Here is a 25,494-nt window from a genome sequence, read left to right on the forward strand (position 1 = left end):
TTGGCCCGGTGCTTTTTAATATATTTATAAATGATCTGGAAAGAGGTACAATGAGTGAGGTGATGAAATTTGCAGATGACACAAAATTATGCAGAGTAGTTAAATCTCAAGTGGATTTTGATAAATTTCAGGAGAACCTTGCGAGACTGGAAGATTGGGCATCCAAATGGCAGATGAAATTTAACGTGGACAAGTGCAAGTGATGCATATAGGGAAAAATAACCCATGCTGTAGTTACATGATGTTAGGTTCTATCTTAGGAATTACCACCCTTCTTGGGGGTGTTAAAGGTAGTAACTGCAACTCTGTGCAGGTTATCTGCATACACTCCTTTCTTTATTTTCAACATCAAGCTTCTAGGGATCTGTAATGCTTATCCCATAACTTTTTTAATTCATTTACTGTTTTTGTCCTCACCACCTCTTCCAGGAGAGCATTCCAGGCATCCACTCTCTCTGTGTGAAGAAATATTTCCTAATGTTGGCTCTGAGTCGTTCCCACTGGTTTAATTTCTAGTTCTACAGCTTCCTTTCCAGCAAAAAATATTTGAAGTTTGTGCATCATTAATACCTTTCAGGTATCTGAAGGTCTGTATCATATCTCCCCTACACATCTTCTCCTCCAGGGTATACATATTTAGATCCTTCAGCCTCTCCTCATAAGTCTTCTGATACAGACCCCACACCATTTTTGTCCCCTTTCTCTGGACCACTTCCATTCTGTCTTTATCCTTTTTGAGATACGGCTCCATACATGACCCCAGCCTCCAATATATCCAAATTCACTTTCTTTATACCATGTTTTGAGCCATGTACTGAAATTTTCTATCTGGCTTATTGTTTCCTTTCTCTTTCTATGAACAGGTAATATTTCAGAAAAGGCAATATTCTTTGCCATATGTTAAATCTCCTTCCCCAGATTTGGAAATTGTTCTGTACTGCTTGGATACTGTTTCGAGCAAGGTTGCTGGTCCCCAAATGGATAAGATTGAGGTCAATATTCAAAGTGCATTCAGCACTATTTAGCCACATAAGCAGGACATATATGGCTAAGTAGCAGCCCCTGAATATTCTCGTATGTTCAGCGGCCGCCGCTTAGCCATACAAGTCCCTTATATGCCTAAAATGTATGCACAAAAAGTGAGCGTGCATTGGGCGGATCAGAGACAGAGCAAGTTAGACAGATAACTTATATGCCTAAGTACCGATATTCAGAGTTAGGTGTATAAGTGTACGTCTAAGATTAGATGCCCCATAAAGCGGTCTAAATTTAGTCGTTTATGCTTGTCCAGTGAAGTCGCACATATACGCGTATATTGACTTCATTGATATTTCTTCTATAATTGCATTGACTACCAGGTTTCTACCTGAGGTTCCATGAAAGCATTTAACTATTATGTTCCCTTCGAAATGAGTTCCCAGATTAGTTCCTCTAATTACTGAATCTCTCATCAGAATTTACATTTTTTTATGAGATTTGATAATGTTAAAGGGCTTTGGGGTGCATGGCATGCTTTCTTCTTTTTCAGACACTGTTTTATTTTCTGTTGCAGGAACAATTTCATTTTCAAACGTAGAAAATGCATTATGTATTGGCATCATTGGGGAAGTGGATGTTTCATCATCACAGGCCTTAATCTATCGGAACCCACCATAATAGCAATGGATTTTTAATCTCTCTGTGGGAATGGGAGGCAGATATCCTGGACGTTGCTCAGTTGAGGAGATTGGGTATCTCAGGGTCACAGGTTTTATTTTACCAGAGCCCACTTTAATCTATTATTTCTTAGGTTTCTGACTCTTCTATGGGAGTTGTAGGTGATATTCTGGATGCTACAAGGTAGGGAAGATTTTTCAAAGCTTAGACAATTCCTCTTTCAGATGACTCAGTTCATTTTTCATTGCAGACAGCTGGAGGCAAAATGAATAACCCTTAAGTCTCCAAATGTTTTACCTTGAGACATAAGCACCACAATTGTTATACTGAATAAAAGGCATTCTGATAATAAGCATCAGTGAGGTGACTTGTTGTATTAGTGTGTAAGGGTCAGTCATGAAAAAGACATCTCAATGGATCACACAAAGGGTTAATGAATGAAATACTGTCATGTAGTTATATCATATAGTTATGATTTTTTTTTATACTGAGTTACAATTATTGCATGCAGCTTGGGGTTGTGGGTTCACCGAGAAAAATACTGTGTTACAATTCTTACTTCACAGACCCCCCCCTTTCCCCCTAGTATGATCAGACATTTGTTAAGATGGTGGGGTAAAATGGAGGAGGATATTAAAGAGAGAAAGTACAACATATAATATACAAGGTCAGCACAAAACTTGCTTTGAAAGTAAGATAATGGACACAGCACTGCTTAAAGAAATTACAGGCTTCTGGGCTGTTAGGTAGCCTCCCACCAGTGCTCTCCCGTAACAGCACATAGATTTTTCCCTCTTCTCCTCCTTTACTAGAAGTAGCCTGGAACAGCTCACAGCCTACAGAACCCTCCTTTCCTCTAACTTGAAGTCTGCAAATTTCAAGGTCGCAAGCAGAATGTTACAGAGTACAAAATAGAGAGAAAGCAATAAAAAATATAAGAACATCACTTATTTAAAGCCAGTTAGCAGATTAAAAGTTAAATCTTGACCTTGACTGACTGAATCAATCAAGCACAGCACAAATAGTTTTGCAAAAGTTGAAACTGAAAACACCTGGCTTATACCCAGATTAGTTTTATTAAAAAGAATCTATTAAGAAGTAGATTATAAACATAATATGAATTGCACACAGTATTAACAGGTTCTTTTTATAGTGATTTAACAGTAGTGTTTTGCTTGCTGTCTGTTACAGTAGTGGACCCTTAGGTCGAGGCAAGGTTGGCACCACCTGCAGGGAGGAGCCCTGCAGGTCCTCACCATTGACAGGCAGGCCTGGCTGGAGCAGAAACCCAATGGGACCTTCACTAATACCAGCCCTCATCCCCCGCAGGTTGAACCCTTGGGTGCCGGGGCTGGCTGGATTTAGGTATGGGTCTCTGGACGGTGAAGAATCTGTTGGAAGCTAGAGATCTATTGAAAAGCAGTAAGTCCAGACGAAAGGTCGGATAGGCGGCAGGGGAAGTCAAGAGGTACCAGAGGTCAGGGCAGGCAGCAAACAGCAAGAACGAAGACAGGCCAGAGGTTGGAGCAGGTGGCAGATGGACGAAATCCGGAGGAGGTTCAAGGTTAGCCAAGAGTCAATCCAAGAAGAGGGCGAAGAATCCAAAATCGAAGAGTCAGGAGCCAACGAGTCAGGAGCCAACGAGTCAGGAGCAAATGAGTCAGAAGCCAATGAGTCAGAAGCCAATGAGTCAGACCAGTTGCTGAGGTGTCTGATGATGGCCAGGTCCGAATTTAAATACCCGTGCCCCGCTGACATCATCAGAGGGTGCCGTGGTGATTTTCCTGCTGAGGGCTCTTTAAATCTGCCTGTGACATGCACTCGTGCGCCTAGAACCACCCCCTGCTTGGAGTGGTGTCCTCAGTGTGGCAGCAGCCTGCTGCGTCTTCGCCGTGTCATCGGGTAGCCTGGTCAGGGAAGATAAGAGCGGCTGGCTATGGGGCGAGTCCGTGGCCGGCCAAATGTAACACTGTCTGAAATACACTGATGAGATAATATACAAGGCTAATATTTACACATGTGAAAATGATGTACAAAATGGTGAAATAGGGAATATGGATAAGAAATTCATCATTTTAGAGTGTTCCTGAAACATGCATAGTAAGTTTTTCTTAACAGTTGATTTGACAATATATCAAGAAGGGCTACACAAAGAAATCTGAACAGCGCAAGTCCCTTTCCAAATGACATATAACCTCAGCACGTGGTACCCCAGACAGATTCCCTGCTGAGACCCGATACCGAATAAACAGCATGCAAAATCTTGAGCAATGACAAAGGATCTCCAGTACTCGCCTATCTCAAAACGAAGAATATGCTTGGCTGATTTCATTGTCTGGGGGGCCAGGATACACTCTACTAGGAATGTGACAGCCTCCACTAGACTATTGTATATAAATATTCCCTATTAGTTGGGGAATTAAGATATTTAGCCTTACTTATTGTGCTGATATATATCCTGCTTTGTTTGTTATTTGTCTCAGGTGTTCTCATAAGTACCTTTTTGTGCATATATTATACAGAGAATATAGCTTTTCATACTTTCACATAAGACATAGTTAACTATCATTTTCTTAGTATATTTCTGTGATCCAGATTACAAGAAAAAAACTGCCATTCTTCCACTCATTACACTTGTATAGTGTTATCTCGACTAACGTACAAGTTGTTTGATTGTTAACTAAGTTCTTGGTACTATTTAAGAAGAAAAAACCCTAGCAGTGGGTGGGAGATGGGAGGGAATAAATAACTTTATTGCCCTTCTGAAATGCCATTTGAGGGCTTTGCGGATCCTAATGAATGCAGCTGCATGGGTTATTACCAGCTCCCCTTTGTCTACTCATATTTTACCAGTTCTGATGCAGTTGCATTGGTTACTGGTTGAAATTCAAGTTCATTTTAAGATTCTAACATTGGTCCACTGAATCCTTTATGGAGAATTCTCTGCCTATATGAAATTCTTAGTGCAACTACATTGTTCTCAATGAAACCTGCAATCGGTAAATCTGCAGTTACTATCCATTCCTGGCAGTAAGGAGATGTCTCTTAAATATAATATAGGTAGCCAGGACATACACTTCTTCTGCAACTACCCTCTTACAAACCTCCAATAAAAACACTAACAAGTTGGAATCAAACAGGCCGCAGCTTTAGTATATAAAACAAACAGGTGCCCGAGTTCCCAAAACACCAACTTAAGGAACTCCCAGTAACCATTTGCCACCACCCAGCAAGATGATCACCACCAGCCACCTGGCCAGCATGATCCTATATGACTTACACTCATTACCACGACCCCCGCCACCCCCCAGCAAGGAGTCCTATGGAGACAACTGTGCCCAGTTGTCCTTATAAGTCGAGACAGGACTGCAGTCAATTCAGCAGAAAACAGAGTAAATGCTGAAGCATCAATCAGCTCGAGCAACCCGCCTCTAACCCCTCCTGCTGCGACAAAACAGAACCCAAAATAACAATTGAAGTAAAGTAAGGGCGGGTGGGTGGGAAGTGACCATGGCAGCAACGGAAAGGTAACTGCAGGGATGCGCCATTGCTAAACCCAGAAACCCCTAACTCTCCCCCTTCCCTGGAGGCTTAGTGCCCTCAGAGCCAATCAGCTCAAAACTTGAGAAGTTTAAAATTAATCTAACCCTGGCTACCCGACGGACTATAAATCCAGTCCAAATGCTCATCCAGCCCCCTCCCCTAATCAACCCAATCCCCCCCTCAACTTCATTTGGCCTGCTTTTAGCGTGTGCCTGGCACCATATTACTTTGGCCATTCAGGCACCAGGCCTGACCAACTTCCCAAACCTTTAAGTGGGCCTTTTCGCAAATAGCTCCCAGCCTGTGGAATTCTATTCCTTGGAATTGCACTTGATTGATGATTATTAATCTTTTAGGAAAAGACTTAAAAGTTATTTGTTTAAAAATGCTTTTAAATTATTTTTATGATGTTTATTTTGTTGATATATTTTGATTGCTTTTTGTAAGTTGTGATCTGCTTCGAACAACTTGTTTGGTAATGTTTGCAGAATACAAATATTTTATAAATAAATAAATAAATAAAATAAAACTCTTGTAGGTAAAAGTTTCTTTATTTCTCCCTTTAAAAAACAGAGAGAATTTAAAATAGAGACTAGCAAAATATTATTAAACTACTAGCACCTAGGAAAAATGAAGAATTTCAATAATCCAACAACACACAGAGACAAAATCAAACAACAAAAATTAAAGTAATATAGATTGGCAAAATTAAAAAAAAAGACAATGAAAAATTCTTAATCTTATAGCACCTAGAAAAAATGAAGAATTTAAGAAGTCTAGCAATACAGAAAGGCATAATCAAAAACAGCAGAAATAAAAGTAATATATAGTGGCAAAATTAAAAGAAAAGTAAAAGAAAATTCTCAGCCTTAGCCAAGCAGCAATGTCAGAAAAGCTGGACAGGCGAAAAGTTGGAAAAGAGAAAAGCATAAATAAGGGGTTAGATCTGACTGTAAATTTCAGGGGTTTCTTTTTTTTACTGTTATATAGTGTTTACAAGATGATGTGAAGCTTTTGCAGCAGGATTCAATTAAGATCAATAGTCAATCTGAATCCATTAAGGCAATGATCAGGGCTTTAATCAAGAGAAATGCAATTTTACAGCAACAGAATGAGATGATTCTTAATAAAGTTCATTCAAAAAATATTCACCTGATCAATCTGCCAGAAAAAGTTGAAGATGATTTCACTAGTTCAGTCCATGAAAAAATACCAGCCTTATTAGCAAGAATCTTAGATTATCAGTATGATGATTTGTTGCCTATAGATAAAGTATATAATATCCCTATCATTCATTCTTTAACTATGGCCAATCAGCAATTGGAATGAGATCAAAATATTTCCTCTAAGGGCTTTACTCTAATTACAGAATTTTACACTGAATCTGATAAGGATCTTATCAAGTCATCAATGAGAAAAAAACAAAGTTTCTGAAAAATGAACAGCATAGACATAATATTCTAACAGATTTGCCAAGATTAACTCAAAGGCCTCCAAAAAAGATTAATTTATTTTGCCAATAATTTTATACTATAGGCTATGCGATTTCTATATAGATCCTTGCAAAGCTGTTTGTGATGACTGGTGACAAATTATATTTCCACTGATTTATGATAATGTACAATCTTTTTTTTGGAGAAGAAAGTGTATGACCAGAAAGAAGTATTGCTTGTTGAGGAAGAATCTGACTCAGATTAATCATGATATTATTGATAATGATTTAGTAAATGTTTTGCTTGCTTTCTTGATTTGGCAGATTTTATTTCTTGTTTATGTGATCCAGCAGTTGAGAGTGAAATTCTTACTTGATTCTCTCTTTCTACCTTCTTGTAGACTCTGGATTTTCTATACTGCCTATTGGATTTAAAACCTTTATAGATAAAGATTGGTTGTTGTTGGTGGTGGGGTCTTTCTTTTATTATGCTTTTTTTTTTAAAGGGTTTTTCTTATGTTTTAATGTTATTTTAAGTTAGTAAAACACCCTAAGAGACACACATGCTATCGTAATATTACAGCCAAACAAAAATACAGTTTCCAATACTAATAAACATCATATGGAGAGGACCTTCATACTAGGCACTACCGGCGGTTCCAGCCTTCATTGCTTTATCTTTAATCATTGGTCCTGAAATGCAATCATTTAAGAGACTTTAAAAAAATTTGTATGCACATAAAAACACTTATCTTTGTAAGTCAGTTCTTTAAATAACACCAAATATCCGACATGGCAATTCACAATAGTCCTGTTCACATCAATCCCGACATGTGCTATGTTTCAAGACGAGTCTCTGCTTCAGGGGATAACACTCGGTGCCAAATACTGAAATACAAAAAAATGTATTAGAAAGAAAACTAGCACTTAGCTCAGCAAGCAACAAGGCATATGCACCATATTTCAAGGCTTCATCATTTCCACGGGTTCTGACCTAACCCTGGAAATTCTACACCTATTTATACACACCTCCCAAAAATATAATTTTTCATTGGTTGATAATAAACAGTAAACATGACATCATAGGTTGCTATGAAAATTTTTTTTAGAGGATTTTAAATCAATGAATACCAATCAATCTCTGTCTCCAAATGGAGACACAGAATTCACAGTAAAAATCCAAAATTGTTCTCTTAAATTGAGCCTATGATCGAGATTTGATTCACCACTGGTGTTTGATATTTGTTCAATGTCCCACCATTGTAAATCTGAGAACAGATGCGATTTTTCAAGACAATGATTAACTATTGGTTCCTATAATTTTTTGTGTGAAGACAACTTTTATGTTCCAAAAGGAGTGTTTTTATCCTTTGCTTAGTGCGTCCAATATACAGTAAATTACACGGGCAAAAAATTGCATAAACCATGTTCTTAGATATACAGTCTGTATGTCCTTTTAAATAGAACACCCGGTCCGAAGCAGAATCTTTCTATGAAGATATTTGTTTAGCAGTACCACATAAAGAACATTGACCAAACAGAAAATGACCCAAGTCTAAAGTACTGGTACCAGCTGACCCATCAAATCTTGATTTAACTAGTATATCTCTTAGATTTCTACCTCATGAAAAAGCAATTAAAGGCAATGTTGAAAAAAATCGAATGTAGTTGTAGAACATGCCAATTTCTAAGTATAATAGACATTAGCTCTTGAGATTTATTAGAAAATCATATAGTGCAAACCAGCTGAGAGTGTTATTCTTTTTCTTTGTCTTTAACAAGAAGAAGCCAATATCTATATGCATTTAGCACTCTTTTATAAGCGGGTTTTAAAATCCACATAGGGTACCCTCTCTGTAGAAATCTTTGGCATAGGTCGTTAGCTTGCTGAATAAAATAATCTTTTTTAGAGTACAATCTATGTAAGCAAAGGAATTGTCCCACTGGTAGATTCGAATGTAATGAATAAGGATGAAAACTATCGAATCGAAGGAAATTATTACAGTCGGTAGGTTTACAGAATATTGTAGCACATAGTTTATTATTTTTGTAAATCATTATGTCTAAAAACAATAAATGATCCTAATGATAGGTCATGGAAAATTGTAGATGAGAATCTAGGGAGTTAAGCCAAATTAGAAAATCTTGTAACTCCTCTATCGTAGCTGACCACAAGAAAAAAATATCTATATATCTAGACCATCCAAGAATATTTTTCTTAAACATCAGAGTGGGATACAACAGATTTTCCTCAAATTGTGTAACATTCAGATTGGCCACTCTAGGGGCCATTGAGGAACCCATCGCTATACCATGTGTTATGATTCTACCCACGGCCGGAGCCATGGGTATCCTCTCACCACTTTTTTCCCCTTCTTCCGCGGCCCGGAGGCCGCCGACGCTCTCTTCCTGTGGCTGGAGCCGCTCGGGTGCTGCCCTTGCGGCCAGGAAGCCGCCAACGGTGTTCCCACACGGCCCGGAGACTGCTGATGTTCCTGCTGCCGCACAGCGGCAGGGAACCCCATCATCACTTCTCCACCCTGCGGCCAGGAGGCCACCCTGAAGCATTCCTCTTCGCAGCAGGAGCTGCTGACATCCTCTTTCTCTTTGAGGCCCGGAGGCCACCAACGCCGGTGTTTCCTCAGTGGCTGGAGCCGCCCCCGGCTGCCATTTCCACTGCTGGAGCCGCCTCTGACATAGGGCCTGGCTTCACGGCCTAGTGCTGCTCCTGCTCCGATCTGCAGCATGGCTGCTGTCCCTGGTCCCTCCTTCTTAGGTGCGCAGCCGCGCCTCCTTAAGGGCAGCGTGGGAGTGGCCCTGTGGCCCCACCTGATAACCTCATCATGGGTATTTCTCTTCAGCCCTATAAGAAGGGCCTGTCTTCATTGCTTCATGGCCTTCACAAGGAGCCAGTCCTCCTTAGGACTTCTCTTCATTCCAGCTTCTCCTAGGCACTCTGTTCCATGTTGGAATTCTATGTCTTCATCATGGTCTCCTCTTATCCTCTGTCTCTGTCTCGGTGGTCCCAGACATCCTGATGTTCCTGTTGTCCTTCTCTTCAAATCTCCTGATGTCCTAGATGACTTCTTTTATTCCAGATGTCCTTCTCCTCAGCAGCGCAAGTCCCCAGAAGATCCCAGCTTTTAATCCTCCAAGCTTCAGGTTCCAAGCTTCGAGTTCCTTGCATTAAGCCCCGTCTCTGTGTTCCTTGCTCTGAGTCCCATCTCGGAGTTCCTTGCTCTGAGGTCCTACTCCTAATCCTGAATCCTGTCCGGGTATTCGGAGTCCCTTGCGTCTCCCTCTGTCCATGACTAAGAACTCTGCCTAATCCTGTTCCGTTCCTGAGTGTCCCGTGCCTTGCCTTCATTGGCTTTGGAGGGCACGTCTTGGTACAGGCCTCGCCAGAGTTTTCTTCTTGTCCTGAGACTGGAGCCTGCTTCATTGTCCGCGTGGTCTGCGACCTGCCTTGATTGGCTGTGTAGGTGTGCTGTGTAGCAGTACCTACTCAGTACTCTCCATTATCCTGAACCTCATTTGAATCTTCAAGCAACCTGAATCTTGTCTCACTTCTTCAAGTATCCTGAGTCTCGTCTCAATCCTTCAAGAGTCTCGTCTCACTCCTTCAAATATCCTGAGTCTTTGTCTGAACCTGTTTGTTATAGCCCTCAGCCTCTGTCCATCCTGTCGCATCTTCCGTTCCCATACAGCAGGTCCAAAAGGGCTATCGAGTGGTCGGAGGGCTACTTCAGAGACCAGCATTGCATTGCTGGGTCTCTCTGATACGTTCAGGTTCAGCAGAGGCCAGGGTCCTGTATCTCCAGCCTGTCCACCTGTGTCTGGGCACTCCTCGCCTGCCTCGGCGCTTCACTGGAGCTCCTCTACAGTCGCATCATGGCCCAAGGGTACACAATCTTCAGAAATGGGACCGCCTCAGCGTTCCCCATAACACCATGTTTCTGCAAGTATATTCTTGAAAACAAAATAATTATTAGATAAACTATTTCTGCTAACTGGCAAATAAAAAATGTTGGTTCACAATGAGGTCTAGGTCTATTTTCCAAGATCTTTTCAATAATAGTAAAAGATTCTTTTTGTGGAATGTTTGTATATAATGATTTAATATCAAGAATTACAAGAAAGCAATTGGAATTACTTAGATGTATAGTATCTAATTTAGTCAACATATGTGTGGTATCTTTATCATATGAATAAGCCGACTGAACTGCCTTTTGTAAAAATCACTGACAAAGGTTCCAAAATAGATTGTATTGATAAGACAATTGGACATCCTAGTGGGTCATTTAAACTCTTGTGTATCTTTCGATGATTAAAGATAAAGCAATGAAGGCTTGAACAGCCGGTAGTGCTTAGTATGAAGGTGCTTTCCAATATGATGTTTATTAGTATTGGAAATTGTATTTTTGTTTAGCTTTAATGTTTTTTTAAACATAATAATAAAAGCAAATTATAAAATAAATCAATACATTATCTGGTACCTCATTTGTCTATGAGAACTTTTTTTCATTCAGTTAAGAGGGTGAAAAAGGTTATTTCAATGCGTAACCTATTATACTTGTACTGATAATAAATCCACATATATTTTCAAAGATGAGTGCATTATTCATCATTTAAACCTTTTTCCATTTATACTTTTAATGTCATTACGCATACATATACCTACCTACCCATTATGTCCTCAGGGCATAAAATTCCTGTTCCTCTTAAAGAATCTCTTCAGACCCAATCTATCTCACAGCATGCTAGGGACTTCAAGGTGTTGATACTTGTTTTCATGTAGTCTAGGTGATAGCAAATGTGCCACCATGTGGCACACAAACACTTTCCAGGCAGCACACCATGCTGCCTACCCGCACAATGCTGGCATTGTGAATATTTTCAAAAATCACGGGCCAGCCTGATGAAGTTTCTCTTTGAGTCTTTACTATCTCACACAGAAATAATAAGCATTCAAAAAGCATAAGGGAAAAATCTGAATGTGTATTCTACACAAGCTATTTTCCTATTCATTTCAATTGTATTCAGCAAATGGCCATGACAAATTAATGTATTGCATGAATATTACAGTTAGAAAAAGAATTGTTCTAATTTTCCCTTTTGCACTATTTTGTTATTTCAAGTATTGCATGTGTTATATGTTTGTTACTGATGTAGCACTCATTGAGAATAACTCCAGGATCCATGTCCAACATGGGAACATTTGTAAATAATTTCTGTTATGTGAGACTGCATAGAATTGGAATCCAGATCTTCCATGCAAAGCTCTCTAAAACTAATACCATACAAACAAATATTTCACACAGTACTCTTGAAGCAAATGCATTCATCAACATAAACCCATTTCTTCCTGGACTTGCTCCTTTCTAAAGATTTAGCAATCTGTGGAACTGGGAAACTGTGCAGGACCTTTTTAATTAAAATGCATAGATTGTGCAGAAAACAGACCCCACATCACTACCTTGTTACCAGTTTATATATTCTGCAGATGCTCCAGAGGTAATGGTTATTTTTCCAGAACATGAATGAATAGTCTGCATACTTTCACAGATGTCTTACAGATGGTGACTGATTTGGACATCCAAAGAGATGTGCAGTGTATAATTTAGGAGTGCTCCGCTCCACTAACTTATTGAGCTTCCTGGCTTTCTGTGCAGGAGGTACTGAAACAAGTTTCTGTTACTGTACATTCAACAGTACCGAAGCTGGTGACTGAACAAAATCTTAAATCCCTTTAGAAAGTAGTTTACATCTCAAATTATTTTAGAATTATTAGATAATATATATTAACTATAACATAACATGTCAATCTGCTATTATATTCTATAACTGTAGTGCTCATGCAGTATCCCCATGTGCTCCTAAATAATCTGTAACCATGTGTAGTGAAAAAATCTCTGTGCCTTCAAGCCCCTGTATAAATTATAGTGCAAAAATCCCTCTAGGTTTCTTTTTTTAAAAATGTTTTACAGGAATCTATAAGGCAGAGCCCAAGAGTTAACATCTCTCCTTAGTTGCTCTGATAACATCATGGAAGATTCCAGTTGCCCTGCTTTCTCTTAAACTGACCTTTCTGTGGCCCCTAAGAGGAAGATGCAGAACAATCTTCAATAAAGTCCTTTCTTATGGAGTTCCTCTGCTGTTATATATCGGTGGCTGTGAAAAATTCAATTTTCCAATCTAGTGTTCTGAAGGAACCAGATCTTGAATGTTGGAATCTCTTGGCTGTTTCTGAAACTTTTGTTTACTTTTAGTGCTACCAACCAGTTGATGTAAGCAAGGATTCAGCAGTGAACTGAAGTGGTCAGGGAAGTGCTTGTGAATCTGTAAAGTTGAAATGATGCAGCATCCCCAGAAGAGATTCATGGTGGTAAAGTGTTTGCTACTATTTTTTATGTAAATCAAGAATTATCTACGTTTACCTATGATTGTATCTGTGGATGGGACTGTAACAATTAATTCTCTTTCTTAAAATTACATTGACTTTACTTTGGAACCATCAGCTCTATAGTGGTCTGAGTTCAATATAAAAGAGAAAATGGGCTTGGTCCAATATCAGGGCCTGATCCAAGGCTGGGAACTGTTGCTGAGGCCTATGCCCAACACTAGAGCCCTACCTGAGGCCAGATCCCATTTGCTGAGAACTAGGCCAAGGCCTAGGCCCAATGCTGGGGCCTGGACTATGGCTGAGTCCATCATCAAGACCCAGGCTGACATCCAGGTCTGACGCCATGGTCCAGCTCAATGCCAATCCTTGTTGCCAAGGCCCATGCCTAGTCCCACTCTGAAGACTAGATCCCATTGCTGAGGCCTGAGCCTAGACCCAGGTCCAGGCCCTAGAACTGGGTACAGCTTGAGGCCAGGTTCCATTACCAAGGCTCAGGCCTAGGCACAGGCTCAAGGTTTGGCTTCTCACTGAAAAGCCTGAAAGCCGGGTTTTGTTGCTGAGGTCCAGCCATAAGCCCAGGCCCAGGCTCAGGCCCAATTCCAATGCCTGGACCAAGGCCAGGACTCATTACTGAGGCTGGGCCTAGACCCAGGATCAATGCCAAATCCTGTCCCGATGGCTGGGTTCTATCACTGAAGCCTAGGCCCAGAGGTTCGGAGGTCCAGGCCTTCCACCATCTTCTATCTTCAGCCTTCTTCCATCAAATGAAAATGACATGGTTAGCCCAGAGGACATACCACAGTGATGCTACTGCTGTGCCTTCCTCCTGAGCAGATGGTGCCATTTTGATGTATGGCCATGCATTTCAATGGGTATACATCAAAATGGTGCTGTCCATTTGGGAGGAAGGCACCACAGTGCAGTCACTGCGATGCATAATCTGGACAAACCTCATCATTTTCATTTGATGGAAGAAGATCAAAGACAGAATACGTAAGAAGGTCTTGGCCTGGGCCTAGGACTTGGTGACAGGACCTGGCCTTCAGGCCTAGATCTAGGCCTGGGCCTCCATAATGGGATCTGGCATCAGGCCAAGTCCTGGTGTGGATCTAGGCTGAGACCTGATTCTGCCAGAGGCCTGTTTTATTAATAGTGAGCCCTAATTTCCAATAGGGCATGCTATTTCCTGAAAACAAAGAAATTCACACATGTTTAATTCTGGGAAAAAAAATGTGGTTCATTTGAAACAAAACAAAAATGGGCTCATTCATCACATTTTTCATTTTCATTTCAAAATATCATTGGCTCAGGTCACAGCTCACTTATGAAGTAATAAAGGGATATCTTAAAGCTGTACTGCTTTGGGTTGTTTTTCTTAGCTGGGTGTTATAGAAGTTTGTTTTAATAAATACATAAATAAAAATCATCAGAGAAGCATATTCTGTCCACAGAGAGGTTTGTTCAATCATTCCTGTGGATTATTTCACCTAACAGGTCTACTACACCACCTGCTTGACCATGATTGTTAAGAAGTCTAAGATCCCCTATGAGCCCTATGTGTAATCCCCACTTCATGAAAAACACAGACCAAAGGGAGACTTATACTTCATCAAGAAACAACGCAGGTCCACACCCCAAAAATGGTTCCAGATCAGAGAAAATTTAATCTGAGAAAAGAAAAAAATAAATAAGGTCCAGCAAAAACTCCGCTACAGGTACTCACAGCAACAGATTTTCACTCTCTTCCAGGTCCTCTGAAGGAAAACCACTCTGTGTTTCTTTGTCTCATTCTTTCTCTCTCTAACTATGGCTTTACCAGGCAGAACTAGTATCCTTTAAGACCTTGTTTCCTTACTCTCTCAGCTGACACACAGTCAGTACTGGAAGGAACTTCTCCTAAATTCTTCCAGCAGTCTCAACAAATATCCTGGTCTTTTGTCTCATGGGAACCTCAGTCCATCTCCAGTATGCTCCTCAGAAGATCAAAACACATTCCACTAGACACTTCCCTTGGGCTTGTAGAAGATCCTCTTCCTAAACCATCCCCTTTGAGGAAAAGAAGAACCCCCTTGTCACTCCACACAATACTCACACCTCCAAAAACCTCCCACCTCTGGAAAGTTCCTAATGATAATAAATATTATTATTATTTATTATCATTAGGAACTTTCCAGAGGTGGGAGGTTTTTGGAGGTGTGAGTATTGTGTGGAGTGACAAGGGGGTTCTTCTTTTCCTCAAAGGGGATGGTTTAGGAAGAGGATCTTCTACAAGCCCAAGGGAAGTGTCTAGTGGAATGTGTTTTGATCTTCTGAGGAGCATACTGGAGATGGACTGAGGTTCCCATGAGACAAAAGACCAGGATATTTGTTGAGACTGCTGGAAGAATTTACACCCTATACTTTTCCCTTCTAGTGGCCAGTAGGAGAATTTACACCCTATACTTTTCCCTTCTAGTGGCCAGTAGGAGGTCACTTATTATATGAACTTCTCCTAAACAGGTGTGACACAACTATGACAAAACTATTTTGAAAAGCTCACTTTGTCTCAATAAACCATTTTGCACGTAGTTAACATTTTTTCAAGTTTAGAAGAGCTCAACAAAACATCTGGATTCCTTTCTCCTCTGGTCTCCATTTTAAAAAATTAGGGGCCAGTATTCAAAGGGATCTAGTTGCCTATTTATGGAGTTAGTTATTCCTGGGGTGAAATTTCTCCCAGCTAGGCAGCTGTATCTATTCAGCTATTTTCATTTAGAGGCTAGATTTTGGCTGTTCAGATTTTGGATAGTCCCAGGGACCTAGGAAGATCTTAGCCTGCTAACCTTGGTTGCCAGCATTGCAGACTTAAGTCTACAGTTAAGCTTAGTTTCAGCTACAACCTATCTGGCAAGGTTGTGCTGAAATTGATCCTAAAATAGCTCGCTAAAATTTAGCTGATAATCTTGGCCACTCAGCTGCAGGCTGTGTATTGGTCCCTAAGTGGAGAAAAACTCTGTTTCTTGAAACTAGATTAAAGGTAATTTCAGAATGAGTAAAAACATATTTTGTTGTTTTTACCCATGTACTCCCAAATACCTCAAAAACTGGAGCATATGTTTGGCACTGTAGCATTTTTGTTTAACAAAGCTTCAGTTCTTCAGAGATTGCTACTTTTTTCTCTCATTTCTCTCCTTCATTGTCAAGCCCTCATCTCAACCCCCACCCCTCCCTCCTACATCTCCTCTCTTCCATACCTTCCCCATTTCTCTCCTCCTCCCCATCACCATTGCATTCTTCATTTCTCTCCTTTGCCAACCCTCCTCCCCTTTATCCACTATTCTGTTTATTTGATTTATATTCCACTTTTCAGCATTTCAAATCAGAATACATTCAGGTACTGCAAGTATTTCTCTGTCCCAGTCAGCTATTTCTTCCTCTCTTCTGTCCTGCCAGAGTTCTGCCTATCATTTGTCAGCAGCACTGCAGGCCACAGGGACTTGGAAAATGCACTGTGCTGCCACAGTACCCCTCCTTTCTCTACCTCTATCCTTTCATTTTGAATAGGAAGCACATACTATAGGTAAAGGGACGAGAGAGATGATTGGATCAAAAGAGATCTATGCATACAGCATCCTTGGAGACAAGGCCAGTGGAAGGGTATTGGGCTAGCCTCGTGCCTTCATCCACAATTATCAGTCCCGTTGGACACCCCTGGAAATTTTTATTTATTTATTTATTTTTTAACTTTTCTATGCCGGTGTTCTTGTCAAAGATACAAATCAAATCACATCGGTCTACAATGTAACTGCAAAATTCGCTCAGGGGCAATACAAAGAACAGGGGTGACAATTAACAGTGGAACGGGTCGTAACATAGCATATCATAACCTAACATGTCATCTCAAAACAAATGAGATGATAACTGATAATAAATTGTGATAATTAAACTCGACAATGATGATGAGGCCACCGTGACCCTTCCCAGAACAATCCTGTAAAAACACATAATTGGACAGCATATTTTTAAATATTAAACTTTTTTTTTTAGATTTAGCTCATGCTTTTCCATTGGTAGATCAAGGTGAGTTTATTTAAATAAAGTAGGTATTGTCTTGTTCCCAGAAGGCTTGCATTCTAAGGGGGTCATTCTGTAAGCGTATCGCACGCTAAAAGGGACTTTTCGCATGCGATAGCTAGATCGGGGTGGAGTCGGGGTGGCACTGGCACCGGAAGAGGAGTCGTTGGGGCAGTGTCGGGGCGGACGATGGCGCTATTGGGTGCGAAAGCCGGCAGCGATAACACTGCGGTGGTGCGATCGCTGCCGGCTTTCGCAGGCCTGCCCCCCTCTTCGCCGCCCCCTGTTACCGCCGGGATTCACAAACTGGTGCGAAGAAAGAAAATCCAGGCCCAAGTTTGTACCCGAGACAATGGAGGGTGAGATGACTTGCCTAAGGTCTGATGGATTATTAGTGAAATTTGAAGTCTGACTTCCTTAGTTCTCAGCCTGCTACTTTAATAACTAGGCTACTTATCTATGCCTGTCTTAGAAATCATGTTAGTTTCTGATGAATGTGTAATCTGTGATTTTAGGTGGTAGACTGCCAATAAAAAAAAATCAAGAAATACATTTAATTAATGTATTTCCAAGTTGTTATATACTGCATATGTAGGTTCCAGAACTGATGACAGAGGTGTACAAACAGAATACAATAAAAACATTAAATAACAAATAAAAGCAAACTTTAAATAATTTAAAACAAAATAAAAATTCTTAACAATGCTTGAGGAACAGAATATTATCACCCCCATCATAGACTGTAATTCTAAAGAAACAGCCATGCTTTCACTTTCTTACAAAATTCCAAATAATTTGACTCTAAGCTAATATTCAGTGAAGCAGCATTCCAAATTTCAGAGCCTATCATTGAAAAAGCACCATCTTATGAAACTCACATACAGATGGCACCTGAAACAGTGCTCCAGTAATCAAATGTAAATTAAGCCTAGGAATGTAAAAAGCAACCATTTTGTTTAGATAACTAGCCCCCCCCCCCCCCCCAAATGAGCTATTTTGAACAAAGAATCAGATCTTAAACTGCATTTTCTCCCTAATGAAGTTGAGATAACACAGGGTGAGCAAAAATCAACCTTGTTGCCATATTCTATATAACTTGCAGGCATTGAATATGCTTACTTGGGAGGCAAATTAATAATCCATTACAATAATCTAATACTGAAACCACTAATGCCTGAACAACAGTTAAAAAAGCTGAGACTCAACATTCTACGCAGCTTTCGTAACTGGAAAAGCTTGCAATACATACTTTCTACTATCAAAGAAATGTGAGGATCAAAAGATAAAGTTTCATCAAATAACAACTTCAATTTTCACACTTGGAACACATGGAATGCATAAATGTATAAATTGATAGAAATCTATGCTAGAGATGTGAATAGTGTGCCCGATCGTCTTAACGATCGAAATCGTCTGGCAGGAGAAGAAAATCATGTTTGGCACGATTTTTTAGCTAAAAAATCGTTTTTTCCGATTAGTGCGCACTAACCGGGAGTTAGTGCGCACTAACCATTGTTAGTGCGCACTAACAGAAAATGATACAATTTGACACTTTTCAGGTCAGTTAAGGTCAGTTTAGGAATGAATATGTATTCCTATTGGCTGCCCTCTTATTTATTCATGTTACCAAGGTTCCCACTGACAATATATGGGGGATGGGAAATGGAAACAGTTGGTAGCTTGACAAAAAAAGTAATGTGATCAATGTGACTAGAACTTGTGCCCTATCCCTGATACCAAGAGTGTTGTGATCTTCCTACATGCAGTGCCCTATCCCTAATACCAGGAGTGTTGTGATCTTCCTGCACACAGTGCCCTATGCCTGATACCGGGAGTGTTGTGATCTTCCTGCACACAGTGCCCTATCCCTGATACCGGGAGTGTTGTGATCTTTCTGCACTCAGTGCCATATCCCTGATACTGGGAGTGTTGTGATCTTCCTGCACACAGTGCCCTAACCCTGATAGCGGGAGTGTTGTGATCTTCCTGCATGCAGTGCCCTATCCCTAATACCAGGAGTGTTGTGATCTTCCTGCACACAGTGCCCTAACCCTGATACCGGGAGTGTTGTGATCTTCCTGCATGCAGTGCTGTATCCCTGATACTGGGAGTGTTGTGATCTTCCCGCTATCCTATTAGGGATAGGGCACTGTGTGCAGGAAGATCACAACACTCCCGGTATTAGGGATAGGGCACTGCATGCAGGAAGATCACAACACTCCCAGTATCAGGGATAGGGCACTGTGTGCAGGAAGATCACAACACTCCCAGTATCAAGGATAGGGCACAAGTTCTAGTCACATTGACTGTACACATTACTTTTTTTGTCAAGCTACCAACCGTTTCCATATCCCATCCCCCCAACCATCACCTCAGTGGGAACCTTGGTAACATCAATAAATAAGAGGGCAGCCAGCCAGTAGGAATACATATTCATTCCTAAACTGACCTTAACTGACCTGAAAAGTGTCAATTTGTATCATTTTCTGTTAGTGCGCACTAACCCGATTTAACGATTTTTAACGATAAATCGTTAGAATTCCTATTGTATCGTGTTCTTTAACGATTTAAGACGATATTAAAATTATCGGACGATAATTTTAATCATTGAAAAATGATTCACATCCCTAATCTATACTGCATTGCTTGAAGGCAATCTCTGAATGGCTAGCTGGTCTAAGCTAGGATGTTTCCTCTTACTATCGCCATACAATAAAATTAAGATTCTTTTGGCATCTCTGTAACAATGACACAGACTTCCTACCAAGCAGTTTGTGAAGTAACACAAAACTCTTCAAAAAATATACTCGGAAACTACTGTATATAATAAACCTGCCATACCAAAATAGTACTAATTCCAAGAACTGAAACAGCAACAACCCTATCTATGAAAAGACAGCACTACCGATATTACACTAGGCCCTAGAACATCAGTACATTTCCTATTGGAAAAACAGAACAAGCAGGACTGCTATCGATCCCTACACATAAACTACACACTAGCAGAAATACCTCATAATGGTCATACATGCAGAAATCAGACCTTCACCAAATACAGAATAAGTGACCACAAAGTAGAAACAGATATATATGCAGACAAAACTTGGAATTTTCTTTTTTCTACTGTCCACTTCATCCTCAGCCCCCTGCAGAAAGGAAGTGAAGTGGGTGGGGAACAACAGGAGGGGAGGGACTGAATTAGAAAACAGAGTAGCTCTCTTTTATTGTGTTTTATGCCCTGTGTAGTCCAACCTCACCCTTCCTCTCCTGTTTCCTGAGGCTACCTGAGGAGTGGGGGGTAGGGTTATGGAGCTGTAAGGAGAATAGCTGCTCTCTAGAATAATAGAGTAACCCCTTCTGCTGGACACCCAAATTATAGTTCTCTAGGCAATCGCCTATTTTTCCTTATAGAAAAACCACCCCACATATCATGATCACTATAGCCTCACAGGAAGTGGTTACGAGTGCAGGTATTTTTATTTTGTTTTATGTTGGCTCTGTAAGTAAACATTTTGCATTCTTTATACATCTAGTATATGGTCTTAGTCCCTATAGAATCTATTTGGTATTGTACTGTATGTGATAAACATGAGAGTTTAAATTTAAATTGAAGTGTTCTATGTGAGGTGAGACTGATAAATGTGTATTGTAGCTTGTATGAAAAGAAGTTGATAGAATACAGTATTGCAGTGCTAGCAGTAGTCTTTATGAATGAGTTATGCTTGATAATGTGCTTGTTCTGTATGCTAGTAATACCTGTGTCTTTGGTTGTCCCTAAGTCATTGGAATCCATAATGCCGTGGTTATGTTTTATATTACATAGATTTAGAGTTACATGCATGTGAAAAGTTTGTGGAGCACAATTATTGGGTGTGTGAGGTGTGAGAGAATTAATGTAAAAGAGAGAATGAATAATTTAGCCTTAAATAAAAATGAGGCTGTAATGAGTCTGAGCTCTTCCTCTCTACACATCAGTTCTTTTCTATTCAAACACACACATCTTTTAAGGAATTCAATTTTCATTTTGTGTTTATTTTGCTTTCTGCCTTTCATACATAGAAACATAGAAACATAGAACCGACGGCAGAAGAAGACCAACCGGTCCATCCAGTCTGCCCAGCAAGCTTCACACATTTGTTCTCATACTTAACTGTTTCTCTTGGCTCTTAGTAACCTTATGTTCTAATTCCCTTTTCACCCCCACCATTAATGTAGAGAGCAGTGCTGGAGCTGCTTCCAAGTGAAATATTAAGTTTGATTAGTTGGGTAAGCGGCAGCATAGCTCTCTGCCATGAAGCAGAGGGCAATGCTGGAAATGTGTGAAGTATCAGTTTTTCTTTTCCCCTGTCATTGAAGCAAGGAGTCATGCCGGACATGCACCGAAAGTGAAGAATGCCTTGAAAGTCACATTAACTATCATCAAATATTGAAAAGCCTAATAATTGGTAATACCTATAAGCCCATGAACCCATCCCTGTTTTTTTTTCTTTTTTTCTTTTCTTTTTTTAATTGGGAGATGGATGCCCTTCATCCTTCTACTCTGTGAAGGTGGACACCTACCACCGGCCACTGGCATCCCGCTCCGTTAATGCCTCTGTGGCTACTGCCGCTCCATGCAGTGTTTTACTACCTGCTCTTTATATGCGTCCTCTAGAACTGATGGATCCCATCCCTGGGTTTTTTTATTATTTATTTAATTGGGAGATGACAGCCCTCCATCCTTCCGCTCCGTGAAGGTGGACACCTACCACTGGCCACTGGCATCCCGCTCCGTGAATGCCTCTGTGGCTACTGCCGCTCTGTGCAGTATTTTACTACCTGCTCTTTATATGGACACCTACCACTGGCCACTGGCATCCCGCTCCGTGAATGCCTCTGTGGCTACTGCCGCTCCGTGCAGTATTTTACTACCTGCTCTTTATATGTGTCCTCTAGACCTGATGGATCCCATCCCTGTTTTGTTTTTTGTTTTTGTTTTTTATTTAATTGGGAGATGACAGCCCTACATCCTTCCGCTCCATGAAGGTGGACACCTACCACTGGCCACTGGCATCCCGCTCCGTGAATGCCTCTGTGGCTACTGCCGCTCCGTGCAGTATTTACTACCTGCTCTTTATATGCGTCCTCTGGACCTGATGGATCCACAATATTTATCCCATGCCCCTTTGAAGTGCTTCACAGTTTTGGACTTCACCACTTCCTCCGGAAGGGCATTCCAGGCATCCACCACTCTCTCCGTGAAGAAATTCTTCCTGACATTGGTTCTTAGTCTTCCTCCTTGGAGCCTCAGCTCGTGACCTCTGGTTCTGCTGATTTTTTTTCTGTTGGAAAAGGTTTGTCATTGTCTTTGGATCGTTAAAGTTTTTCAAGTATCTGAAAGTTTGAATCATATCACCCCTGCTCCTCCTTTCCTCCAGGGTGTACATATTTAGATTCTTCAATCTCTCCTCGTATGTCAACCGATGAAGACCCTCCACCTTCCTGGTCGCCCTTCTCTGTACCGCCTCCAACTTGTCCTTGTCTCTTTGTAGATACGGTCTCCAGAACTGAACACAGTACTCCAGACTTTCAGAAGTCCTTCTGGGTCCGTCATAAAGCAGAAGAATGCTGATCAGTTTTAAGCTCAAAATCCTCAATCAAAACACACAAAGTAAAAAATCAAAATATGTAGCCAGCCAGTTTTACAAATTATACAACTTTTTAGGGATGTGAATCGTTTTAGGACGATTAAAATTATCGTCCGATAATTTTAATATCATCTTAAACCGTTATGGAACACAATACAATAGAGATTCTAACGATTTATCGTTATAAATCGTTAGAATCGTGAGCCGGCACACTAAAACCCCCTAAAACCCACCCCCGACCCTTTAAATTAAATCCCCCACCCTCCCGAACCCCCCCCAATGACTTAAATAACCTGCGGGTCCAGCGGCGGTCCGGAACGGCAGCGGTCCGGAACGGGCTCCTGCTACTGAATCTTGTTGTCTTCAGCCGGCGCCATTTTCCAAAATGGCGCCGAAAAATGGCGGCGGCCATAGACGAACACGATTGGACGGCAGGAGGTCCTTCTGGACCCCCGCTGGACTTTGGCAAGTCTTGTGGGGGTCAGGAGGCCCCCCCCAAGCTGGCCAAAAGTTCCTGGAGGTCCAGCGGGGGTCAGGGAGCGATTTCCCGCCGCGAATCGTTTTCGTACGGAAAATGGCGCCGGCAGGAGATCGACTGCAGGAGGTCGTTCAGCGAGGGTTCCGGCGCCTCTTTCTATTTGGTAAAATACATAGTGTATCAGGCAGGGAATTCCAGAGTGTTGGACCTGCTATGGAAAACACATGATCTCTTATTTGCGTTAAATGTGTGCTTCATATTATAGGGATAGTCAATATTTTGAGATCTTAGTGTTCATTTAGGATTGTAAGGTTGTAGTGTTACTCCTAACTAGCCGGTGTTATTGGAATGAATGATGTTGAATATAATCATTTATACATTATAGTAAATTCTTGATTGTACCAGTAACAAATGCAGTGACATCAGCGAGGGTGTTATGTGATCATATTTCCTGGATCCTAATAGGAGGCTTGTAATAGTTGTAGTGGTTTAAAGTGACAAGCTGGAAGACCTAGTAGTAGGGAATTATAATAGTCTAGTTTTGAGAAGATTAGAATTTGCAGAACAGTTTGGAAGTCTGCAAAAGTTAATAATGGTTTCAACCAATGTAGTATTCACAACTTGGCATAATCTGTCTTGATTAATTTACTTATGTGCATTTTCATTGTAAGGTTCTCACCTAGCTGTATACCTAGATCCCTTACTTGATTTGAAGGATTAATTTGAAAATTACATCGGTTATTATGAATTTTGTTGGTGACGGCTATTTCTGCCTTTATTAAGTGGTGATCAGACCAGGGCAATATCAAGTGTGACATACTGAATAAGCAATTGCTGGAACTAGCAAATATTAGGTCTAGAGTGTGGCCCACTTTATCAGTGGCTTTTGAGACAAATTGTGACCACTGCTTCTAAAAATATTTCACAGTGTAAGATTCTCGGTGTTTTGTCTACATGAAGGTTAAAGTCTCCTACAATTATTGTAGATGCTGGTGAAGGAAACACCTTAGCGAATAGCTCAATCTGTGGTGAACAGTCTTTTTGTAGTATGCCTGGGGGACAGTAGACTAGACATATTTATTTGAGGAAATTTTAGAATTGCAACCTCAGATGGTGGGTTAATCTCTACTTTGTAAGGTACTAGCTTGAATTCTTTCTTACTAATTGTTAATAATTCCCCATCTTTTTGTTTTGGTCTTGGAAAGTGATATATATCATAGTTATCATTTGATATTTGGTTTAATAGCACATTATCTTTGTCTTTCAGCCAGGTTTCAGTTATGTAACAAATTGAGGGATTTAAGTCCTCATCGTTAATTAGAGGGATTTTTTTTTTTTTTTTAAAGATTGAGCATTTAATAGGAACAGAGTAAACATAAAACAGGAAGCGATTGATAAAGATTTGTTACTTATCGTGGGGAAGATCAGCTTTGTGTTCTTTCTTTGTGCTTTCCTTCTTAGCTCTCATATATCCCCTGTCCAAGTATGGATTCAATATTGCATATTTGTTCCATTGTTGAGGTAGTATGGACCAGGAGGCCAATATTTAATTGTATTATCACCTCGGGCTTGCATTTCATGTGTGCACGAAGTAGCGCACATAGGGGCAAGCTTCTTTGTTGCGCTCCTTTGTGAGTGCACCAAAGGTACACGCCTCATGGTGCAGGTGCCTTTGGTGTTGCTGCTGTAGTGTTCTGTTGTTGGTGGGTGGGTGGAAGGCAGGGATAGGTGGTCCTCGCCGCCTCAGTACTGGCTTCCCTCTCCCCAGCTTCTTTCCTCCTTTCACTCCAAGGGGAGGGGGGGGGGGCTGCTTTCTAGCTGCCGCCGCTGCTGCCATTGCCAGTGCTGGAGTGATGGGTGGATGGGGTGGTAGAAGGGCAGTAGGCAATGCTTGCCACCTCACGCCGGCTTCCCTCTCCCTGGCTTCCTTCATCCTCTCCTCAAATTGCCAACAAAATGGTGCAAATACCAAGGGTACTTTTTACTTGATGAGTTTGCAACAATAATCAAAAGCAAAATTAAGTATGTTGTTTTGTGCTGATTATTGCTACTTTGTACCTGTTGTATTTGTGCCTGCTTTTTGAGTGAACAAAAATTTAAAGGAAAATAATGCACATGGAAACATAAAAACATAGAAACATGATGGTAGAAAAAGATCATTATGGCCTATCTTGTCTGCCCATCAACATCAACCCTTGGCCCACTCCACAAAACAGATACTAACACAAATTTCTGTGAAATGCTTTCTTTCAAAGCCCATTGAGGAGATGGGCACAAATACGCTAGCACATTGGACACAAGT

At 40.7% G+C, this 25,494-nt stretch overlaps 1 long non-coding RNA gene across 1 annotated transcript in view; it reads left to right on the forward strand.

Moving 5' to 3' along the window:
* The first annotated feature begins 7,125 nt into the window (after positions 1-7,125).
* Positions 7,126-25,494, forward strand: part of LOC115093785 — a 65,005-nt gene continuing 46,636 nt past the window's right edge. Inside the window, exon 1 of the long non-coding RNA XR_003857410.1 lies at positions 7,126-13,016. This is a non-coding gene — a long non-coding RNA (uncharacterized LOC115093785). The remainder of the gene's footprint in view (positions 13,017-25,494) is intronic.

The sequence above is a fragment of the Rhinatrema bivittatum genome, chromosome 6 (genome assembly GCF_901001135.1).
Source record: "Rhinatrema bivittatum chromosome 6, aRhiBiv1.1, whole genome shotgun sequence".
Lineage (NCBI taxonomy): Eukaryota > Metazoa > Chordata > Amphibia > Gymnophiona > Rhinatrematidae > Rhinatrema > Rhinatrema bivittatum.